This window comes from Struthio camelus, chromosome 4 (genome assembly GCF_040807025.1).
Source record: "Struthio camelus isolate bStrCam1 chromosome 4, bStrCam1.hap1, whole genome shotgun sequence".
In the NCBI taxonomy this organism is placed as follows: Eukaryota; Metazoa; Chordata; class Aves; order Struthioniformes; family Struthionidae; genus Struthio; species Struthio camelus.
Window position 1 is genome coordinate 28,997,287 of NC_090945.1, and position 24,317 is coordinate 29,021,603.

Consider the following 24,317-nt stretch of genomic DNA (forward strand, 5'->3'; position numbering starts at 1 on the left):
TCTAAGACTGGGATATGTAGTTTTTCACATCTTAATTATCACATGGAAAATATCTAGAGGCAAGTGTAAAAACTGTATATTTCCAGGGAAATTAGGTGGTTTGCATATAAAAGCATAGTATTCTCATGTGTGCTCTTCAGTGTGACAGTAAAAGGACAAAATGCTGTCTAAATTTCAGTGATTGCATTAAAAATGTGAATTTATTCCTTAAGATGTTTTTAGTTCTAATTTTTGAGATTTTTTTGCCAATGTTCAAATCCTAATTAAAAAAATAGAACAAAAACATGAAAAACTAACACAGCATACATCCTTAGAGATGTTTCAGAACCTCCAGAGGTGGCAAATTCTTTTCACAAATAAATAAATAAATATTTGGTCTTCCCCAGATATTAGAAGCTAAAGCTGAAACAGTTAAGGAAATGTAAACTGGAGTTTAACAAAAATCTGGTAGATTAAAACACTTAAATGTGTTGCTTTTGTTAATGACTGCTACAATCCATCTTTCTCTGTGGGTGATGTTCCTCAGAAGTAACACAACACGTATTTAAACATTGGCAACTTTCATCCTTAAGTTTTATCTTTAGCTTATGGAGAAAACTAGTGAATCTTTAGCTTTCCCAAGGAACCTAGAAGGACTAGGTAGAGAATGAAGCAATGATGAGAAGCTGACTCCAGTTTTTTTAAAAACATCGTAAATTATTAATGTGAATCAGCAGAGCATTGCAAATATTGTTGCAGCAGATAACAGCTTGTCTCATAATTTTGGTATGTTTGTCCATTCATCTAACAAGTTCACAGTCTAAAATTCTGGCAGACTTCAGCTAGATCCCAGGGCTTTTTTATTGGGTTTCTGGAAATCATTCAGGATTAATTACTGTTGAATATCCACAACAAAATAAAAATTAAATAATTTGGTAGTATACTTGAGGGAAAACAAATCCCATATTGTTTTCAAATTAAAGATTTCAGTTATGCAATTCAATTGCTCTCTAATTCCATGGGATTCCTCATTTTTTTGCCCTAAGGGTTGCTGGATCCTCTTTTTTCTGGGACAGAAGAGCACACAAGCATGTATTTGTCAGTAACGCCATTTAAAGCACTAAGGCTAGCTGTGTGTTAAAAGTTAAGCATGTGACTTCTATCTAGCCTTGAGTCTTTAGTAATTTGTAAAATCAAGCTTTATATGAATGTAGGTGTCAGGGCCAGACCCTGAAACCAGGACACTAATTTTAGACAACATGAATTACAGAATAGCTTTAAAATAACAAGCACCTCACCTTTGTCTCTAAACAGCAAGTGAAATGTTAAGATGATTAACCTTACTCATGAGTCTCATGTGGGATTATTCAATAGCTATCACTCAAACAAGTTGGATGCTTCAGGTTTGGACTGGAGCAGCTAAACTTGGAAGCAGAATAGATTTAATATTTTCACCCCAGAAAGTAAGGAGGGCAACAAAAGGTTTATTCACCCTTAAGGATCTATTTCATTTTTATTGCAGGCATTTTCAGCTAAACAGAGGAAATCTGGAAAAAAAGGGCTTGCCTAAGGGAGAGCTTGAGGATGAGGTGCTGCTATTGCTTATCCTGAGGTTCAGTGGCTAAGGTGCTCACTCAGTGTAGAACAGCCTGTAGCCCTTCACTGCCTCATTCAGAATAAGAAACTTTGATATACCAGCTCAGGAGGGTGATTATACCCAACTCCTAATGACTACATGTATGTGTACCTGTGTGTAACTATATGTGTGTGTAAATTTATATATGTATATATACACATACACACACAAACATGTATGCACACATACACACACACACATATGTGTCCCAGTATATAACCTAGTATACATACCTGTTCAAACAAGCTGTAATGTATAGCTATGGGATATAAGGAGGGGTCATTTCTTCACAGTCATTTTCTGAAAGGATAATTTATTAAACCCCCTTGTAAAATCAAATATTTTAGAAAAAATAAAATAAGCCTTTTTCTCTTTTTTCTTTTTTGTTTTCTTGACAAAATTTGTCAGATTGGAATTAAGCAGTTAGTCTGGCTGCTACAAACATTAAATTTCAGTGAATAACCTCTAACTGTTTTCTTCCTCTGGAAATACATCCACCCATGTGTGAAATACCTTAAAATTATGCTTTTTGAACTGCCAATGGAGGTACCCAAAAATCACCAGTGACTTATGAAAATCTTAGAATTTAAAAGAATATATAGAAAGCAGGAGGACATGATTATGTTTCTGAATGATCATGTTCCTTGTACAGCAGGCTTTCTATTCAGGCTTCCTGTAGAAGAGACCTGAAGTGGCACTCCTCAACTTAGAAGAAAGGAGGAAAGTGGATTGGTGATATAAAAACTACCATGAACAACATATTGCTATTGAAAAATTAACCTTCTTTGTAAATTTTTAATTTTTACTGTCTTATTTTAACAAGAATAATTTGTTTTAGCTTGCTGAACACCAAATTCTCTGGTGCGGCACATGAGCTGGAGTTATAAAAAATGCTTTTAAAATTTTAATTTTAAGTTGCACTTATTGGTAGTCAAAATATGATGATGATGCATTATTTTAATTATCATCTATGCTACTTTCTTTTTCTCTATCTCTTTTTACCTATATATACAATTGCCTTTGCAGTTGAACAATATGAACCATATGGTTCTTAGCAAAGTGAAAATCAGTATCTGTTGAGCTTACTGTGCTTAGTTTGCCTTATGAGTACTTTATTAGTCAGTGTGCCTTTCTTCCAAAGGATTAACAGCAAACAGTTACTTAAACTCTGAACTGTTCAGCAGTATTGAAATTAAAGTCAGATGAAGCAGGATTAGGCAATGTTGTGTGTCGCTATGTAGCTATAAAACACTTGCTCTGTAGACAGTGGTAGAATTAGATAAAATAGATCCTTTATAGATATAAACCAGAATTTTTTTCACAGATGAAGATATGTTCATTTACCCTACCTGGGACTGTGGCCAATACATTAATGTTATTGAAAACTCGTGCAAAGCTGCAGTGGCATTTTTGTCATGATACACATAAATATAACAACCATTTACTTTACTTGAATTGGAGAGGACAAGGACTATCTAACCCACTCCAGAGATAAGAGCTGTACTGTTTCATAGAAACGAAATTGATTTCAAAGCTGAGGAAGCCATTCACTGAAATGTTTAAAGGTTGAATTGCATTTGCAGCAAGTTTTATGTGATTTAAATACTAGATTCCCATCCACATGAGAAATGAAATCTCTATAGTCAAGTCTGTCTGTTTTTAAATTATTCTTTCTTCATAAACGGTTTTGAAAGAAAAGACTTCATAAAATTAAAGTTAATTAAGCTCCTGACAAGGTAAGATTAGTAAATCCCCAATAGACTGAAGTATTCTGGTTATCCCCATCATGAGTATACGATGAGCAAAATGAGTGTTTGCTCCTACTTGTTTATCACACTTCCACACATATCTGCCTCTGCCTTTACCTCTCTGCAAAGAAGTAACACAGGATGGAGTATGGGACAGCTTATTATTTTTTCTGTTGGTCCAGTGATTTTTTTTTAAAAAATTGAGTTTTCATAGGAAAAAAAAAAAAACAACCTCTTTTTAGGAGAAGAGCACCATACAATTGGTTAATGAAAGTGTCAATATTTTGCTGTCAGTTCAACACAGATACAAATTAAAACCGCTAAAAAGAGATATATTTATTTATTTTTTTCCACAAAGAAGCATTAGCTGTGAAGTTCATTACCATAAAATGCCTCAAAGCTCAGCAGAAAAGTATTAGACATGTCAGTGAGAATATCTGCTTTATACCAAATATTTTTGACCTGACATATATTTCAAAATACTTATCTGCCCAAGAACCACAGAACTCCTTCCACATGCATTGGAAAGCCAAGAAAAGAGGTGAGGGTCATAAACTACTTAGCTAACAACCTTCCTATCCATTGACAGATGGGATCAGCTGGCATGCAGCTATGTTTCCAATTCGCCCGAGTCCTGAAACAATGCAGGTGATCATCCTTGTTCTCTGGTCCTGGCTCACTCTCTGCCCTGCTCAGAGTTATGGCTATGCTGACAACCCCGGGTGAGTTACGTCACATAGTTCTGGCATTGGAGCCAAACTTAATCTTTTTGCTAACTGGATTTGCTATAAAAGACATAGAATCCTTCTTGTCTACCTCTTCCTCCTGATCCATGAATTTTCTTGGGCATTTTGGTAGGGCATGTGTGATCAGGCAGACTGAGAGACAGGATGTCAAGTAAGAGGACCACACTTCTAATTTAGTGTAACAAATCCTATGTTCCTATAGGTAGCTGTTTTGGGAAATAATAGTTATAATGTAATCCAGTACAATTACTGTCAGGAGGCAATCCAAGAATTGGAATTTTAGAGTTTTGTTTAAAATGAAAAGCGTGTGTTAAAAGCCATGTTGATTATTTTAATACAGTCTCCCATAGCAATATTGTGAAGCAGTATGACTCCTCTTTGTCTATAGTTTTCCTGGTAGGAGAGGAACAAAGCAATTGATCTTCTATCAGCTAAATATATTGGAGAATACTTTGCACTAACCATTTGAATAGGAAATGGAAGAATGCTTTAAAATAACATTTTCTACCATGCTTCATGATATCACCATAGTAACTAAGAGTTCAGTCTCAATGCTGTGCTTTTGTCCTTATGTATCCACGCAGAAAAGAAACGTAGCTACTGGTCTTTAAATAAGAAAGCTGATCATTAATTTTGCACTTTTTAAATCCCCATTTGTCAGAGCATATTTTTGCAAAATGATATGTATCAAACAAAGAAAGTGGTAATTTTAAATTACAGAAAAGGCATGATATAATACAGCATAAAAATGGTTTTTTTAAATCCATATTTCAAAAATAAAAATATTACACAGCCTTTAAAAGCTTAACTAAAAAAGTTGACTAGATAGCTCAGAGGTGTTGACTAGGATCTTGAAGCGCGCATATATTGATGTTCTTTCAAATACAGCTTGTGTTGGTGGTAAAAGGAAGCTATTTCAAGATCATGATTTGATTGCCTTGGTAAAATGCGCTTGTGATCTTTAGGAAGCTGTAGATATTTCAGTACCAGGACATTCGGTTCTGGATGGCAATGGCTTGGCTGCTTTAGTAATGGTGACAAGAAGTTGCTGGCCGTACAGATAATGAATTATACGAGTGAGAAGCCCAGAACAAGTCTCTCTTTGGCAGGCCAATTTGAAGAAATGTATGCTGTGGTTTCTATGCTGTATCTCTGACAGAAAAATAAAGCACATCAGCCTCCTGTTAACTAATCTCAATACGTTAACACGTTCTAATCACTGTTAAACATGTAAAACATAGCCTACTTACAGTTATGATTCACGCAGTCACCATGGCTTACGTAATTGATATTGGCAATAAAAGTGCCAGCAGACTTAAATGGTAAAAATTCCTGTAAATTGAATAAGGATAGTATTTTTCCCCTTGCTGTGCAAGTCCAGAGAACTATACTTGTAAGAGGACTAATGCCCTTAAGTTATATTTCACTGCTTGTGCAAGCAGTATAATACAAAAAGCTTGTACAGGCTTGTTTGTGTCTTATATACGGAACTCAACTCCACTGGATATATAATGCAGCAGTGTTTTTTTTTTTTTTTGAAAAGAAAGGAAAGGTGAATTCAATGGATCCATAGGTTACTCCTCAATAGAGAAGAAAGTAAACAGTAAGGAGGGGCTGTTCTGATTGAGTCTTAATTCACGGATAAGTAAAGTAGTCTCCCTGTTTCAGAAAGAATTCTGTTTTTTCCCGAGCGCAGAGAAATTTCATAGCAATAATCTAGTTTCTTGGTGCATAAGGTGAGAGGGATTAGATATGCTATATCAGTTACAAACCTACAATGGCATCTGTGATGATGACTGAGCTGCTGCAGCTGATATAGAGCAGCAGCAACTTAAATATTGAGTGAGAAAGGGTCTTTTGTAGAACTTGTCACAGCTAAAGTATTTAATTTCATTTGTAAATATGAAAGTAATTTTTAAAACTTACTCAGCATTCCTGTATATTTCTTTTCTTTTAGCGTGTTTCATTAAATTTGTGAGTGACGATTAGTGCTTAGACAAAACTAAGATTTTCATAATTAAATGCATGAAATTGTATTCCTAACATCCATTCAGTGTCTGATATGAAGCGCTTTTAAAATATTTATATAGAGTGCAGTTAGTATATACAGCACAAATGTTGCCATTAATGTTAGACTGTAATAATCCTAACAACTGGTATTTAATGATTAACAGAAAAAAATGGATAATAACACTTAGCACTTTTGAAAAACTATCTACTTTATGTAGTAACCTGTGGAAATATTACGGTTTGTGGTAGTGTTAAGTGCTAGAAGTAGCCATGTACACGTCCCTTTTGGAATCTCTCTTTAATAGAACAATAATGCACCATATAATAGTAATGAAAAATGTATGTCATTTCAAAAAAAGATGTAGATAATATTCATTCATTATTGGTCAAACTTTTCTGGATATTAGAGAAGTGAGTTAACTCTAAGTGCTTGTTTCAAACCAGATTTCATACTGGAAATAAGAAAAGACATTTGCCTTCCAGGTACTTACCGATTCCATTAGATATGATGGATTTTTTGTATTATAGAGATTCTTAGAAGATGAAAAATACTGATTGCCTCTCTTCTCTAATACAGCAATAGTTCATGTCTTGGAACTAGTTTTATTGTCAAAGTGAATAATATTTTAATATGTTTAGAGAGAGCCTCATTCTTCTTGATGGAAAAATGAAATGACTTTTGACATTAGGAGATTTTGTTATCCGTTACTTGAGTAGCATCAGTGTCACATAATTTTGATGATGGGTTTCAGGTTGATTTTTGGAAATAGAAATGTCCATAGTGCATTACGATTTGGGCACCTCTTTATAAGTAGTGATTCTGTGTTAGGGCAAAAACATTCGGGCTTCCTACAGAGTGAACCGTAAAGTAAATCAAAGGTCTATATCAGAATGCTATTTAGAATAGTTCTTGAACACATTCTTTAGCACTAAAATGTTTTAGTACTTTAACATTCAACAATATTTTCAATTACTAAGCCCTATTGGACTATAATGGCATCAAAGGGAGATTCTGGAGTAGGAGGAAGTCTCTTTCCACTTCAAAAATAGTCCCATATGATTTGATTTATCTTTCCTCAGAAATTCAACAAAATAATGAAGAATAAGTGGCAGGTAAGTTTGCTGAAAATTGTAACTAAAATAAATCAGCTTAGGGTTTACTATTTATTTACTCCATGTTCATTACTGTCACTTTTTTCAGTAGTTTACCCCCATCTTATCTTAATATCCATTACCATGACTGGTGCTAACATATTTCTGAGTGGTCTTCATTAATTACTGCAGTCTTTACATTCTCTTTTTTTCTTCGTATCAGTTGAGATTTAGAAAATTTGTCAGAAATCGTTCTCAGTGTGGGAGCATTTCAAACCAGATTGCGTTTAATTAATTGCAGGTTTAGATGCCAATGAATACGTTACATTTCCTGAGTTCATTTACAACACTGCATAACTTTTTGTTTTCTATTTTTCCTTTGCTTTACATGTTGTTGAGACCTGTCCATGGTTTTATTGCCATTCACAGTGTTAATATATATGCAGCATGTAACTCCTTTCACAGATAAATATGCAGTAATATTACAAATAAATTTATGGTTAATTCAATTTTATAGTTATCATATTCTAGGCCTGAAAGAAAAATAACCCTAGACTCCATCTGCTTCTGCTCCTTTTGAGCTAAATAATAAAAATTCATTTGAGGTTTCTAAGTATAAGAACACTTGGGGCCAAAGCTTTTCCTTTTCCTTGTAAAGGAAACTGTCAGTTAGTATTAAAAGGACTAATCAAGAAGTTTTATTTCACTAGTACAGAGATTTTAGTGGAGATACTGGGCTGTCAGCTGTGGAGTTTTTTTCTTTCTGAGAAAGTGTTTGTGTATTGCCAGACTCTCAGACTGAATATGATTCTTTATGTGAAAGAGTGACTCTGAATGAAAAAAAGACATACTCTGTGAAAAATATACTTGGGAATTTGCTATAGTGATCTAAAAGCATTCCTTATCCATGCTAACTCAGTTATTCAGCTCTCAGAGTTTGTTGGCTGGGCAAGTACTGCATTGTGAGGCACATAGATGTAGCTCCTTTTTAGGACTTCACATTTCATTCCTCTCTTTCATAAGTGCAAACAACTTACCCAGAAAAAGCCTGAAGAATCCATTGTCTTTCTCATTTTCCTTTCTTGTAACAGGTCTTGTTAACATTTACATCACTTAAAGGGTTGACAGCTGAAATGATACAAAGGCAGAGCACTGACTTCAAAGTCAGAGAGACATTTAGTAATTTATCCTGCTGTCAAAAAGTAAAACGAGAACTGAATGATAGAGATCTAGAACCCCAAAGGGGCTTTAATGCAGTAATACTCAGAGTCATGATGTCCCCAGATTAGGGGCTTGGTCTCTGTACGTGCCCTCTGTTGTGCCAACTTTTTGTGCACTGCAAGAAAGATAGATGTCTAATGAATCCATGCAAGAGAGAAAACCAGCTGTGAAGCAGTCTAACCAGCCTGTAGGAAATGGTGAGTACAGGGATGTGTCTTCCTCTCCCTGGGATTTAGGCATCTTATAACATACTTCCTGGTGATTCCTTCCTTTAATTGGAATTTGCAGCACTGAGACTACTATTTTCTTTAAAAAGTGAGCATGCTTCTTTTGAAGCCTGTCAAGAAGATGAGACAGGCAGGCAGGGTTCTCTCTTCCTTCTCTCCTTTCTTTTTCCCTTTAAAAAGTTCTGGTATCATACTGATGTGAAACATAAAAAATCCTGAAAGATCATATGGAATACTTAGTTTCTAAATGATTGTAATAAAAGTTGCATCATTCTTAAGGGAGATTTGCGGTTTTTTGTTTTTTCGTTTTTAAGTCAATTACTATATCGGTTGATCAAAGTTTGAGCAGCTCATTGAAAACTGTTTGAAAGATACTTCATATGCATCATTTTAAAAGCATATTGTGACTCAGGGGCTTGTCCAGCGCAATGCAGGAAGGTAATAAATAATATGAGTTTGTGTAAACAGCAGAGCCAGCAGACACTTCAGTGAAAACCATTTTGAAGTATACACAGTTCTGTAGCAAAGAAAAAGAGTTAAGCTGGCAAAAAAAAAAAAAAAAAAAGAAAATCCTATGAGGAAATCTTTTTTTTTAATAAAAATCAGGAATAATAGGTAGAGAAAAGGGACTGCAAAACAAAATCGGTATGGAGAAGCTTCTTATGTACAACTGGAACATGGTCGTCGAATCTATGTGCTGGCGAACAAAAAATTTTTTATTCAGTTACCCTGATGTAAATATGAGGTAACTCATACTGAAATTAGGAAAATTTCTCTACATGGTAGTGTTTGAAAAGGGAATCTAATCTGGAAAGAAAACACAAAGGAACTCCTCCAAAGCGTTTTTTCTGTGAATGTGCTTTGTCTGTATCACTAGGAACAGATGCAATCAAAATGAAATCACAGCAAATGTAAAACTAGATAAGGCAAAAAGAAGCCAAGCAATCATACTGAAAAAAGTTTGCAAGTCTGAAAGTGCATGAAATGAAGAACAGATCATGGGCCATATCCTTGCTCATGTTAAGATAATACTGTGCCATATCCCTGCTCTCTAAATGCTTGGGCTGAAACACTGGCTTCTCCGAAAGGATGGTGGAGAATGGGGGTAAGAAAGATTCATGTTTCCTTTCCTATATAGCCAGTCTGCCTTCTTACTGGAGAATTGCTGTATGACATGCAACTGCTGTCATGCCAACCTAAAGATATGGCCTGAAGCCCGACCACTCCCCTGGTAGCTTTGGGCTGATGGGACCAGTGGGTTCCATTTACCATGGCTTTGGTGCGCATCCACAGCAGCTTGGGAAAAAAAGACCTTTTCCAGCTACACTGAATACTAAGCATCCCCAAACAGAATGTCTTTTCTAGTATGGAGTAAAATACCATTACAGTGTGCCTAGAATTTAGGAAAAGAAGAATTGAGGTTGTTATGCTTCCGCACTCTCCGCATCGTCCACCAATATGCTATTTTCAGCATCGCATTTAAATTTTGCCTGTCTTGTGGAAAGGGTAAAGGCTATAAGACGTTAAGATCATAGTTTACACACAAGGCAGTGCATATACAAAGCCTCCTTGAAATCTGAATTTTTGGCAAGAATTATACAGGTCTGAAGCAGAGTACTTGTTTAGATTAGGAGAATATTTACAATAGTTTGGGGAAAAGGAAGACTTAAAGGCTAAAGACAAGTGAGTAGAGTTGGACAAAAAATAAGAACCCTGCTAGAGGGAAGTAAGGTATTTGTATGTGGGAATAGCTGGGGAGAAAATATGGCTGATCATGAAAGAGGGAGAATGGTCTCTCAGGTAATCGTTGCAAACAGAGGAAGAGCAGAATACAAAACAAGGAGCTGGATCTAAATAGTTGATAATTAAGTAACTGATTAGCAGAAAATTAGATCTTTGATTCATTTTAAGCCTATATATGGGCATCTGTATCTAATTACAGTAATTTTTAGTTAATATTTTAAAGAATGCTTTAACAGGTTTACTTTTGTAACAAGCACTCTGTAAAAGGGAAAACATGGATTACAACCTGGGAAGTAGTAAAGTTATGGGTAATTTGGTATTTACTGTCACCTTATTTGTATTTTTCTAGCGCCCGCGAGCCACAGTGAAAGAAAAGGGTCCCACTCTACCAACACTTTTACAAATAAATAATAAAAAAGCAGAGACTGTCCAAGAGAACTCACAGTCTCAGTTTATGACAGCACCATGAATAGTGGATGATCAGAGAAGGAGGTAACAGCAAAATAATCTCATTTTAATACACTATTTCTATTTAATATTCTTGTTTCTACCCTTCCTTTCTTACCAATTTACAAAGGCTTCTGCTCAGTGAATTTTCGGATCCTTCTTAAATCAGTTAAAATTCTTATGCAGCTGAAATCAAAGACAGCTTTGCTATTGACTTCAGTGGGGCCAGGATTGCTGTACTACACACGAGAACCCCATTCATTTCTATAGGCTTGGTGAGTCATCATTCAGTTATGAATAATAGACTAGTAAATTCCAGTGATTACCTGAAAGGCCAAATATGACTCTTGAATGAGTAAGAATGCAGATTTGTTCTGAAAGGATTTCCTTCTCAATCTCTCTCTGTTTCTATCTCTATTCTGTTTTCTTTTTTTCCCCTCTTACTCTTGGTTTCTTTCCCTGTTCCTTTTGCTTATTGGGTTTCTAGATGTGGTTATAAAGGTTCTTGACCTGAATAACATTAATTGAAGGTTCTTAACATGCGGCCTGTGTATTAGTCATTTAATATACCTCCAGATGACTTAAGGTCATCTTCCTAGATGTCGGCCGTGGATAGAGAAGTAGGCACTTCCTACTCACCCCATGCTGCTGTTACTAGGCTCCTATTAGTTTGCAGATACACGACAGTGAAATCATTGAATTTTTAGCTAGATTTGTCTATGATTCATACTTTGGATTGTGAAAGAGTTGAGATTTATAGATATGTATATATTACTGGCTTATGATGATATATCATGACTTGATTCTGGAAGTCATTTTCTAACATTCACCACAATTTTCTGAAAATGGATTTGATTCCCTAAAAACACTGATTCTGAGCAGCTAATAAGTATTTATAATCTGATACTGGTAAAGTTTTTTTCCCTTAGGAGAGTGTATTTATCTGTAAATTACAGCCAGGGATTTAAAGTTGAGACCAGCATGGTGAACTCTCTCCAATAAAACCTGAATCTAAACAAAACAATCAGGTAATCCATCTATAAATCTAGAATTAAGTGAACTGACTTGCATGCAAGGGCTTCTCATGACCCACAAAGCTCTTGCATTATAATGCAAAGCATAATAGTTTGAGTTTTTTTCTGTGTGGACCTTAATTGTACGATACATAGCTTTATATTTGGATTTTGGATTTAGAAGGAAACTTATATGAGCTGTTTAAGAAACGTTGCTCAAGATGCAGTATTTTCTGTGTTGATCACCCTGAGAAGGAAGATACACTAAGAAAAATTATATTATTTAGTTACATATTTTTTGCAGAATGGTGCAGTTTTAGAAATTATTCCAGTAAAACTGAAAGTCAAATGATTTCATATTCTATAAAAAGTACTACGCAATTTCCAGGTTTATATAGGTTTGCTATGCTAGGGCTTTACAAACAGGGAATGGGCCATGCCACTTCTTACAGATCTAATGGTCTTTGTAATATATGCAGTCTTGAAAGTATGCCTACATTTTAATTAAGAGCTCGAAAAAATCAGAAGTGCAATACCTTCTCTCTCCCACATAGGCAGAGTCATGTCTTAGCCAACGATGTCATACATTTTAAAAATAAAGAATAAAGAATTATTATGAAGAATTTCTCATGGGGAAGGAGGAGAGCAGCTGATGAGAACTACTTCTAAAATGTCTTAGAAGGTAATCTTTGGCATTGTTTTTTTTGGCAAAAATTCCAGGCTAAGGAAAAGGCCTCAACAAATCATGTTAGTTAGCTGCAGGAATTTTATTGTTTCACGTTCTGTGTTTGTGAAGGATTTGTGTATGAATGTCCAATTTTAAAAAATATATGTCTTGGAAAAATCTCTGGTCAAGATGATTACCTGCACTTCAGAGTTGTAGTTCATCTCGATTTAGTATCACCTGCATATTCAAGTAACATTTAGTTAATTAGAAATTAATTTTACAGTCCTCATTGCAGTGCTGAATTCTTTTGAAATTAAATCAAAGTATTTGATTTCTTTTAATATTTGTTTCATAATAGAAATAGACACAGAGAACAAGAATTGTAAAGATTACCCTCTTCTTTTTACTTTAAGATATCACTGTTACCAATGGGTGTTATTTTTCTCCAATCATTTATTACCTCTTTCCATTTCCATGACTTTTCAAAAATTGAGTAGTACAGTGAGCTCATTAACTTATTACCTTAATGCAGTAGAATAAGTAGCTGGGATAGTTAATTTGTATAGATTCATAAAGTATTATCTACTATATTCTTTGATAATACTTTTCAAATGTTAAAGGTATATTTTAAAAGAATCAGCTATCTCATACCGCTCCAGTTTTCAATGTTAGTTCACTGCAGCAAGGCACACTGTGGAACATGGATCAAGAGAACAAGCAAAACAGGAATTAAGAAATTTATTCCATAGAGTTTATAATAACTGTCTCTGAGACTTGAACCTGAAACCGAGAGCTTTCTCTCACTTTAATCCATGTATGTTGAGGGCTCATCAGCCTTCAGAGATTGGAGTCAGTAGTACACTTAGTTGTCACCATAATATGCAAAAAGCAAAGAAAATGAGAAATCATGAAGTTACTTTAGAAAAGGTTAAATTGAACAAAAGTCAATGCTCCAAAAGAAAGTAAGCAAGTTGCACATTTAAAAAATCATTTTAAATCTGACAAAAAGCCAATCAAGTCTAGTAGGATGTTGATTCAGTTCAATTCCACTGAGAATCTGAGCTATTATAATCTGTGCATGTTGAAGCTTGTGAACAGCAAACCACTGTATCAAAGAGGCCTACAAACAGGGTATTACAATAATCCAGACTTGATGTTATGAAAACATGAATCAAGAGCTCAGCACCCTGTGGAGACAGTAAGCTTTAATCTTTACTCACTACTAAATTCCTGAGATGGAATTATGTGCTTATGACTCTCAAAGTCTTATCATGTGTAGTGAGCTGAAAACAGTAACTTTTCTGTTGACATTATTTAAACCATGTAAGAGTCTACTTACTCTACTTCAATTAAATATCTTTAAAGCTCTCTTTTGGTATTGATTAGGATTTCTCAGGCTGTCATTCATAGCTCACTCATATTTCCAGCACCAAAATCAATTCACTTACTTTTTCTCTTTACCTTTCCAGCAATAAGATATTTTTAAATAGAGTTTTCTGTAGTGTTCTGAGAATGATTTTGTCAAAGCAGGTCAAAAGACCTTTAATGGAATATTCATACTCCTTTTTGTGCTAAGATTATGGCAGAAGAGAAGATTCCAACACTTTTTTTTAACTCCTTCCATGATGCCTCCTCAAATTAGAGACATGAAATAACATGTTTGGTCAATAAGTAAGGAGGAAAGGGCTAAAGAACTTAAAAATATCTGTAATCTTCCTCAGATTGTATCCTCTGTTGCAATGGAAATTTTAAATGATGTGATTGTTCATGTTGGATTACCAATGCAGTTTGAGAGAAAAACAAATACTAGATCGTTCTCTATTCCCCTGCACATGCTATACCTGTGAAAAAAATGCACATATTCATACAGCTTGGTAACAAGCATGGAAATTTAAGATTTTCTTAGCTGGAACTGAAAGTTAGTTCCTATTTAATTTAAGGGAGAATTTCCTGCAAAATATAACAGAGAAGAGATGGAAGAAAACCTGGAAAAATTAAAAAAAGGACAGAGGAAAATGAGCGCAGACAGATTAAAAAAAGGAAAAAGAAGAAGAAAGAACAGGGAAAGGCTAATGAAAATTCTGATGCTCCTGACATTTGTGTAAGAATATGCACATGTTCTGGCCTAGCATGAAGAACTTTCCTGTCTTTTCCACATATCAGTAGTGTGGATTTATCCTCAGCTGGATAAAATTTTATTTAAATTTCCTTTGATATAAAAGTGGCTTATAGGAATGAGAGAAAAGTGCACATAGGTGTTCTTTTATGCAGTATTATATGTAAAACCTTTTCAAGTTGGAAAGTGGTGGTGGGAGCAGGAGAGCATTTTCACAGAATTTCAAGATATCTTTCAATTTCAGTTTTATTTGAAATAATGAAAACAACTGGGAGATCTCCACATTGTTTATTTTGCAATTACTTTGAAAAATGCAGTGCTTTGACCAGAATGACATATTGTAATTTTTTCAATGAAATCGTATTACTCTGTCCTCCAACAATACTGAAAACTTTGACCAGCTTTAAAGTTAACTGTAAAGAATACACTTATTAATCTTTTGCTGTGTATTTCAAATGATATAGGCTGCACCTTTGGAAACTTATAATATAAGCTGACCAGACAATGGGATGATACAAGGCAATCAGATCACTCAGAAGTTGAGCTGAATGATGTTTTTCTTTTAAATTCTTTGTTCCTCAGAAATACACTTCCAGAATAGCTGAAATGAGAATCGAATGCTGAAAAAATGTTTTGAAATATTTGGAAATGTTTCTATAGTTGCAATTATAGCCAAGGACATAAAGGGCCAGGCTCACAAAACTAAATGTTAAGTTATCCTAACTTCCCTCAATTTCCCACAGGTTAGGGTACTCTCCTATGATTTAAACCTTGTTTCAGATCCCTTTTCAACAGCTTTTAGCCATTATATTCCACCTACCAGGCAAATGTCCAGACTAAGTTCCAGACTGTAGTCTTTTTCATTCTGGGGATCTGGTACAATTAATATTTAAGTAGTCCACACAAAGTAATATCTACTAGTGTAATTGTGAATGATTCAGTCTAGCATAAAGCATTGTTTAATTGCACATCTTTCTGCACTATGATGGGTCGTCTCACACAGAGGAGGGATATGAAACTAAGTCTTTTGTATTTTCAGACCTCAGGTTAAAAGAAGAGAGAGAGGAAACAAAGGGCCTTAGTCCTGTTCCTTTCAGTAGCTTCATTTTTGTGATTTCTCTGTGGATCTTGTTTTTTAATATACTCAGAAATTAAATGTTCCATTTCCAGGCAAGTGAAATTCCAAATTAGATCCACAAATATTTTTGTAGCCTTAATTAACAAATTGCATAATCTACTGGTAGAAGGAAAGCCTGACAGTACTCACAGTAGCTGTTTTGGCATTTCTCTATGACCTGAAATCCAAGCTTACAGCATTTAAAGCACATAGAGGTGTCACCGCATGCAAAAGTTTGAGGAAGGGAACACTGAAAAGTTGTTGTGATATAGAGAGAAATGTCATCTAAATCACTTCAATTCACATGGTGAAGGAATGTATAGATTCCAGTCAATGGTAGCTAAGGAAGAAGTTACCATCCTTTATTCAGTGTGTATTTACAGTTCAAAAGGCAGCTTTTTAAAGTCCTGGAAGTGGAAAGAAACCTCTGTGCAGTTGCAGTTGTTATTTTTTAAAGAGGAGAATAAATTCAGCTAAACTAAAACCAATGGCTAGGTAAACTTCATTGGTAAACACTATTTTGTGACTTCTTCATAGGGACACTCCAGGGATATGAGAACAGTTTCCTGATGCTAGTCCCTATTTACCTGAATGTAAATTTTACTTTATGTACTGTCTGAACCAATAATCAGAAAAATACTTTAAAAAACACCTATACTTTGCTTTCCCACTTTACACAGCATTATGCATAACAGATCTGTTTCATAATAATAATGGAGATAATAAGGGAAACCAAATAGACCATATCTTTCAGGACTACTTTTGTGCACGAGTGAGGATCATACTGACTTATGGTATTTGACGTTAAGACATGTGGGAACTGCCAGAACATCCTTCTTAGATTTAAAAAAATAGTGCACATCTGTTTTCTAAGCCCTGATATTTGCAGGCATGAGGAACTGCTTACAAAAATCTGACATTCTCATAGTATCTGCAAAGAAGATGCTATAATATAAAAAACAGAAAAACAACAAAAATGAGCAGAGTTATTATATTTTTCAGCTAATTTTCAGAAAGTTTATTTAAATTAAAAGACACTTTTACTGCATTTGTCTGTTAAAAGCAAAGTCTGTGGGAAGTCCTAGTTATAATACTAGTAAGTGCTAACAATGTTTTTTCCCTTGTTTTGAATATCACTGGGCATGATGTGAGCCCAAAGTAGCAATATTATCAGCAAGGGTCTTTCCATTGACAGTACTGGAACTATATTAGGTCCTGTAAGCGGTAATACGTTCTCAAAGTTATTGTGCTTAGTATTAATCTATGTAGCTTCCACTCACTTCAGTAAAAGCTATGGGTCTAGAAGACCACATCTTGGTTCAAAATGTCTGAGTGCACTTCCCATGTTATGCGCTAACAATTAATTTTTAACCAAATACATAGCTCTGCTACAGTAAATACTGTGCTCTCGTGGTTTAATTGTGTTGTAGGAATTAAGCCGTACAAAGATACTTTCTTAGTTTATAGCAGAGACAAAGGGCATTATTAGCCATTGCCAGTGAAGTGAGTTACGGTCTGTGCTGAGACAACTGAATCAGTAATATCTGTTTACAGCAAGAAATGATTAGATTAATGATGTAACATCTTGTATTTGTTTTCCTTTTGTGTCAACTGCAAGTTTCAGATGTATGCTGAATAAGAAAAAGAGAGTACGAAAGCCCCTTGAACATTAAATGCTGGATATTTAAAATGACTGCCACTACATGGAAGGAGTCAATTAGATCTGCAGCAGCTGCTCCCAAATTCCCTTTGTGGAGGGGCTGCCCCAGCACCTTCTCTCCCACAATGCGCAGGTCCTCTGAAAGCCACATCCAGGGAGCTCTGCCTTTCGGACTGTGGGGTAGAGTCTGGATCCTGTGTGCAGTCTGGATCCTGAGCCCAAGAGTATATTGAGACATCTTAGGGGAGCTATCTGCTCAGGTCCCACATCTTATGGGAGCTCTTTCCTCAAGTCCTGCTGGAAGGGTTACTGATTGTCAAGTACCCCTGAAGCAATAGATACACATTTTACATATTTGGGGAAGAGGAATTTAGTTTCATTTCCTCTCCTTGACTCAGATTTTGGGAGGGAAACTCATTTCTGATGGAGATCAGTTTCCACAATCTATCGTGAACATCTATTATTTCTGAGTCAGAGCGTATCCAAACAATAGATTTTGTATTCAGCAATTATGTACTTTTATTTTTTTGTCATCTTCCTATTGTGAACACTGAGGTCAGAATTCAAACAGTATGTATGTAAAAACTGTTCAATCCTGCAAGAGCTACTCTTGCTGTAATTCTTGAATAGCGTGGGATTTAATTATTCTCCTGGAAAATTTGTCTCTAAAAAGAAATACTGCCAGGTGAAATATGCTAAATATGTACACACATTTATCCCATGTAGTTACTGGCTTTGCTGCATGTCTGTCAAATAAATAAATACATAAGCAATTCACTGAATTAGGAAGAACCATCCTTAAAAAAGGAAAATGATTGTTAGATTGTTATTTTCAACTAGATTATTACTGTGCATTTATTCTTAACTGCCCTCTGTTATAGGTTTCATTATGCTGCCTGTTAGAAATGACAGCCTAACAGCTCTGTTGTTTCTCTGGGTCAGTTTTATCTCAGTTATTGAATGCTCAAACCTCATTAACTTGCTGCCAGGCCTCCAGAACTGCATGGACTGCTGTCTGCAAATATAAACATTTAGTAACAAATACTTTTGCATTAATTTTATCATTCAGATGGGTTTTAGGAAAAAAAATCTGTTTTACCATCAGAAAAGGGGGCTGTTAGTCTGGATGCTATAGTGCATACTTAATGTATGTGTAATATTTGTAAAGTAATTTTTAACATATATCACAGATTTTATTTCACTACAGGAATTGCATTTTTTTTTTTCAAGTCATCTCCAAAATTTTGGATTGCAGCTACTTTACTCTGTTGCTTTGTTGTTTTACTTTATGGAAGCTGGATTATTAGAGCGCTCATCACCTCTCCCATTACTAAATAATACCTCACCTATGTATCAGTAGAAATAATTGAACCTTGCAAAAACTGTTCTCCAGTGGAATATACTTTGTTCCCAAATGTGCCATATTCCTAAATCAGTTTGTATTTATACTCCAGGGGATCTTTATGATTATTTTGTACTCTTTTGCAATTGCTTTTAGTAGTCAACACAGAGTTGGGTCTTTTTACAGCAATCAAAAAACTCTAGCCGTAAAAAAAACTTGCTTATTATTAAACACTCATTTCAGGTTAAGAAGAGATATTTATGTATGCAAAGGCTAGCAGCAGTTCACAGGATTTTCAATATATATTACTGTTTCTTTTCACAACTGGAAATGCTGCTGATTCCACTTTTAAAACACTGAAGGCTTCATATTCCCTTCCAGTAGCTTAAATATTTATAATGGAGGATATACTGTGGTGTGATCTAAGTACTTAAAAGACAACTCAGTAATCTGTATGCAAAGATGTTTTTAAAGTTGATCTTTGTACTTCTATTGCCCTCTTGCTTTTTCTATATCTCCTAGTGCTCCATTTCAGAGCTTAACGCTGTTTTAAGTTTCAGGCTGTATGTGACTGAAAATGTATTCAGGGCTGGCAAAGGATGAATCTGGCTGTGCCTTACTTTCCTTGCTCCATCAATAGAAGAAAGAAGTGAAAAATCTCCAGTAAAAGCTCTGAGATGAGACTTCCCAAGTTATTTAACAGTCCTTTGGTCCAGAGTGTCCGGATTATACAGCACAAAATAGTCATGTGCGATGACCCCTTCCCTGACTGAATATGTTTATCTCTCCAGCTATCTATTGCACGTGATGTCTATCTATGACATCACGACGTGCTAGTGTTAAAAAAAAATTATTCTGGCTTAGTTAAAATATAGTAGGTATAATAGGGAGTCTTTATGCTGGGACATTTAAATTTACATTTTGGCTACTTACTTTAAAGAAGCATGATCTTATCACAAATTTTACAAAAAATCACAGATGATGTTATTCTACTTGAGAAGAAATTGTGTGAAAAGAGATCTACATGTCTTCAGCTGCAATTTCTTTCTAGCCCAAGACTGAGGCATCTTGGCAGGACAGTAAAAGAAAGCTCCAACATTTTATTGCTGGGTTGTACACGTCAATGACTGTAAAGAGTGCTCCAGTCTTCAAAGATATAAATCCAGCACTTCTCATGTTTTAAAGGGAATAACTAGCTATTTGGATTTTGTTTCCAAGGTGATAGATGTAAAAATAGTATCAAAGCTTTCAGCTAAACAAATCAAGGTATCATTTTGTGATGTTGTGTAAGTGGCTCGTGTAAGTAAAACTAAATTTTTTAGAGATATTCAAAAGGCTTCTATCAAAGGTGAGTCTGCAGTCTCAAGCATTCAGGTTTCTGCTCTGCTTGACCTCTACAGGTTAAAATGTTTCAATGCACTGTTTAAAGTAGTCTAGGCCCAGCACTGAAGAGGTTAACATGCCTAGCTCTCCTGACTGCAAGTCGTGCTTGCAGCATGTATGGTACCAGCAAACTTGGTTTCTGTTTTCAGTATCTTTTAACCCTGTGAATGAAATGAAATTTTTGTGATGTGACAAAGTCTTTACCTTAAGACTTGAGTTTGTTTTATGCCGGTAGGGTAGTTTTAGCAGCAAATAGTGAAAACATGGTGTGGTCAGACCTTTTCAGCTTAGTCTATGTCGATTTAGAGTATAATCATTCTAGACTTGTAATAGCTACTTCTTTATTTTCGTTAGTCGTTAGCATAATAAATAGTGCTGCAATCCTGGGAACATATCTTCAACATTTTAGGACAATTATAAGTTTAACTTTACAGGTGATGCAGAAAAGTATTCTTAATTTCATTATGCACACAGAAAATGAAGCACAGACTTGTGGAAACCACGATTTTCAAATGTGATTGCCTAATAGAAAACAATTTTAAGCATGTTAGCAATTTTTTAGATGGGGTGGGCCTCTACAGCTTTTATTGAATAATGAAGTCAAAGGCCACTTACCTTCAGTTGACCGAGACTATCAGTACAATTCTTGAAATAGGTTATTTTTTAAGAAACGTGTATTTGTACAATACTTTTTGTGACATTTAGGTTTTCTGATAAGAGAAGATCTCTCCACAGGTAGGATATTGGTTAGGTACCCAAATATGTCTTTTTCCCAATATCCATTTTAGAGATATGACTCAAGAAACAGAGTGAAGGTTGAAGTGGCATGATAAATATATACAGTAAAAGGCATAGACACAGCAGGACAAAAAGACATATGGCAATATGTATGAAGAACCGTAGTTGACAAAAGAAATAAATGGCATATGTAGTTTAGTCACCTGAGTAGGGACAGTTTAGATGAAGATAAAAGATAGGCAAATTAAAACCTAAAAATCACTGGAAATTGGTATAGACCTCCTAGGCACGATTTAGAAAGAAATGGAAGATAAGGGAAGCCTGTAAAAAGGATAGATCATTAATCATTGGAAATTCAATTAGTTAATATTGACTGGGCTGGCAATTATGGAATTGATAAGAAAGGGTACCTCTTCCTGGAAGTAATGCAGGACTCTTTTCTGACACTTTTTGTAGACTATCCAGTACAAGTACAGGCTATTTTGTGCTTACTCCTAATGTTGCTGGGAAATAAGACAAGGATGATAAATAAGATAAAAGTTGAGAGTCATCTAAAGTCTAGTGATCACAATGTCATCAGAACTTCAAATGCCCTTGAGGTTATATATGTGAAAGGCAATATCTCAAAATCATTGAACTTTGAAATATAAATAAATAAAAATGGAGAGGGAGCGAATGTGGAATGAGTTGAAGAAAAGTTGATTAAAATCAATTTCAGTTTCAGAAATTTAGTATGAAAAACTAGTTTGATGGCACAGAGCTGAGAGCTGGCCCTCAAGAGACCTTGTATCATGAGAAACTACTAGATTTTCATTCTCCTGCGTGGTGGATACAGGGTGGATTTTAGAAATAATCTGTGTGGTCTCATGGGAAATATCCCAGTCATACAATTCTTTCTCAGAAAAAATCTTCTCTGTTGCTTCAGACGACCATGTTTACTTACTCTAATACCTGAAAATGAGATGTTTCAATAATAGTTCAGAGGGGGCAGATTACAGTAAAGAATTATACTTCTAGAAAAGGAAGAAAAAAGATGCATTTACTTTAAACTAACGACTATACGAGTATTCCCTTTAGTACAGGATTCGTTTTATGCTTACAGAAACAAAACTGTAACCATCTTGAATGAGATGAGATGAACAGGTTGAAAAGTGTAAAGTAATGGGCTAAGCATATCACTGAAGTCAAGAGAGGTTCTATTAAAACTACATCATCTCATAATTTCATAGGACAGGGAAGGCTAATGTTTGTCAGGGCTTAGCAAAATTAAAAACAGTGTTGGTTATCTTTTTTTTTTTGGCTTAGTGCCTTTAGTCTCCACCGGTCTTGGTAAAACCTGCGGCTCATGAATGTGCAGTCTGCCAGAATGCAGGCATGAGAGTTATAACTTTCTTTATTCTTTCAGTAGGACATTCCCAAAACAACTGTAAAGTGCAAAGATTCCTCAAATGTCTGCTCACCTTTTAAGACAATGTTCCCAGTGCTAACAGCGTTACAATCTGTGTTTAACCAATAGTTTGGTAGTTAAAGCACTTTTCTGAAACATGGGAAAATTGGGCTCTAATTGATTTAAGTGGACAAAGGAAGTGAACTGAGGCCTCACATTCTGAGTGAATGAATACTTGAATCACCGGGCTATTGAATAGAAATAGCAAGACTTGCTTTCAGAGATTCAAGGAATTCTGCAAAAGTCTCTTTTGCCTTCTAAAATGTGTTTGAAATAAATATTAACTTTAATGCAGTATGATTATTTTATGTGGCATACCTTTTTCACAGTCATGTTTATGATTAGGAAACAATAAATACATAGCATTTCATTAATACTAGTTGTCCCCACTTCCCTCACCCAGGTTTTTTGTTTTGGCTCCTCAGTTGAAGGGAATAATGAATTAATCATATAAACTTAACAGTGACAAAGAAAAGTAGGGTGCCAAGCCACTGCTGTGGAGAGCACAGAATAGAGTGAAAGTATGCTAATGTTTTTAGCTGTGGCTACCCATTCAAGATTTTTGGTGAGCATCCTTTAAAGGTCAAACAGCTGTAAATTTTATCTAGCTAGATAGTTTCCCAGGTTGATTGCTCAAGCTGTTAAAGCTACAGAGAGATTGTTTGTTTCATACAGCAAAAGCTTCCTGCTGTGAGCCCTTTTCTTGTTTTATAATGGCTGAAATTGGAGCTTTGGCCTCTCAAACTACAGTGACAGTTGATGTATTTCATTGGAAATTACTTTAGATCCTGCATTCGATGGGACTTTAGTGTACACCTTTCTCAGGAAGTTTACTATGCAATGTCCTTTACAGAAATTTGCATATGGTAATTCTAAAGAAAAATTTATTAAGGAGGAGCAATTCAGGCGCAGGGCTCAGAACAAATAGCTAATGATATTTCTTTGGGCTAGACTGAAGTTGAAAGCGATATCAAGTATAATTAGACATTGGCAAAATAGTCAAGATTATTCTTAACAGAATCAAGAATATTTTTAGTTTTCATGTCTAGTGAACAATACCCTTAAATATCTTTCTCTCAAGCTTGTAACATGAAACCTGAATTTTGTTTTGCATTTTTTCAATGATTTGGGTAATGAGTCAGCCAGCCTTATTTATTACAAAGCTCACTTTCTTTTCCCTCCAGAAAGATGTCTTGCAATGTTATTTCTTAAAATGTGCTCCTACAGTTTTAACTGAATTGCAAAATGCTGCCTGAACCATGAAGTAGGCAGCTCCACCCGGCAAATATTAACTTTCATCAATAGCTATTAAAGCAGTAGCATATATAATACTACAACACTGTTATGTGCAAATACTATTTATGAGATACTATATAATAAAATAAAGATGAGTAAAGTAGTGAGTGCAATTGTCACAGCAAGAAAAGATAAGCAACCAGAAAGTATTTAAGTGTAAGTGGGACCAAAAGAGTGAAGCCTTGAAGAGAATGAGGTACGCAAACAATTCCTATGAGAATATGAACATGAGTATAGTGGGAGTTATTTCTAGAAAAGTCACTGCCCTAAAACCATTTGCCATGCTGTTGCAATTACCCTTGAGGGGCTTTCTGTAAGATAAGAATTTGCAGTCAGTCAAGCTGATGTTGTTACTCTGGGCTGAAGGAGCTAAACTTGCTCTCTACAAATTATTTTTTGAGAAAAAGATGAATATGTTGAGCCTGTCATTTGAGGGAACCAGATGCATGGTAATAGCTAGATGTATGCTCAGTTAGTGATGTCTTGGCTGTAGACAGATGTCTCCAGCCCTTCTCTTCATTGATCTGTGGTGAAACCACAGATATGGCAGGAGTTGCCATGACATTAGGTTATTGAACCTATTGCTCTGAGTTAAAGGCGTAGTTTTGAGTCAGATTAAACTATCTGAGAAACAGTTGTTGTTGAGTAAAATGCCTGGTTATGTGCTCTGTCACTATCCTAGTCACATT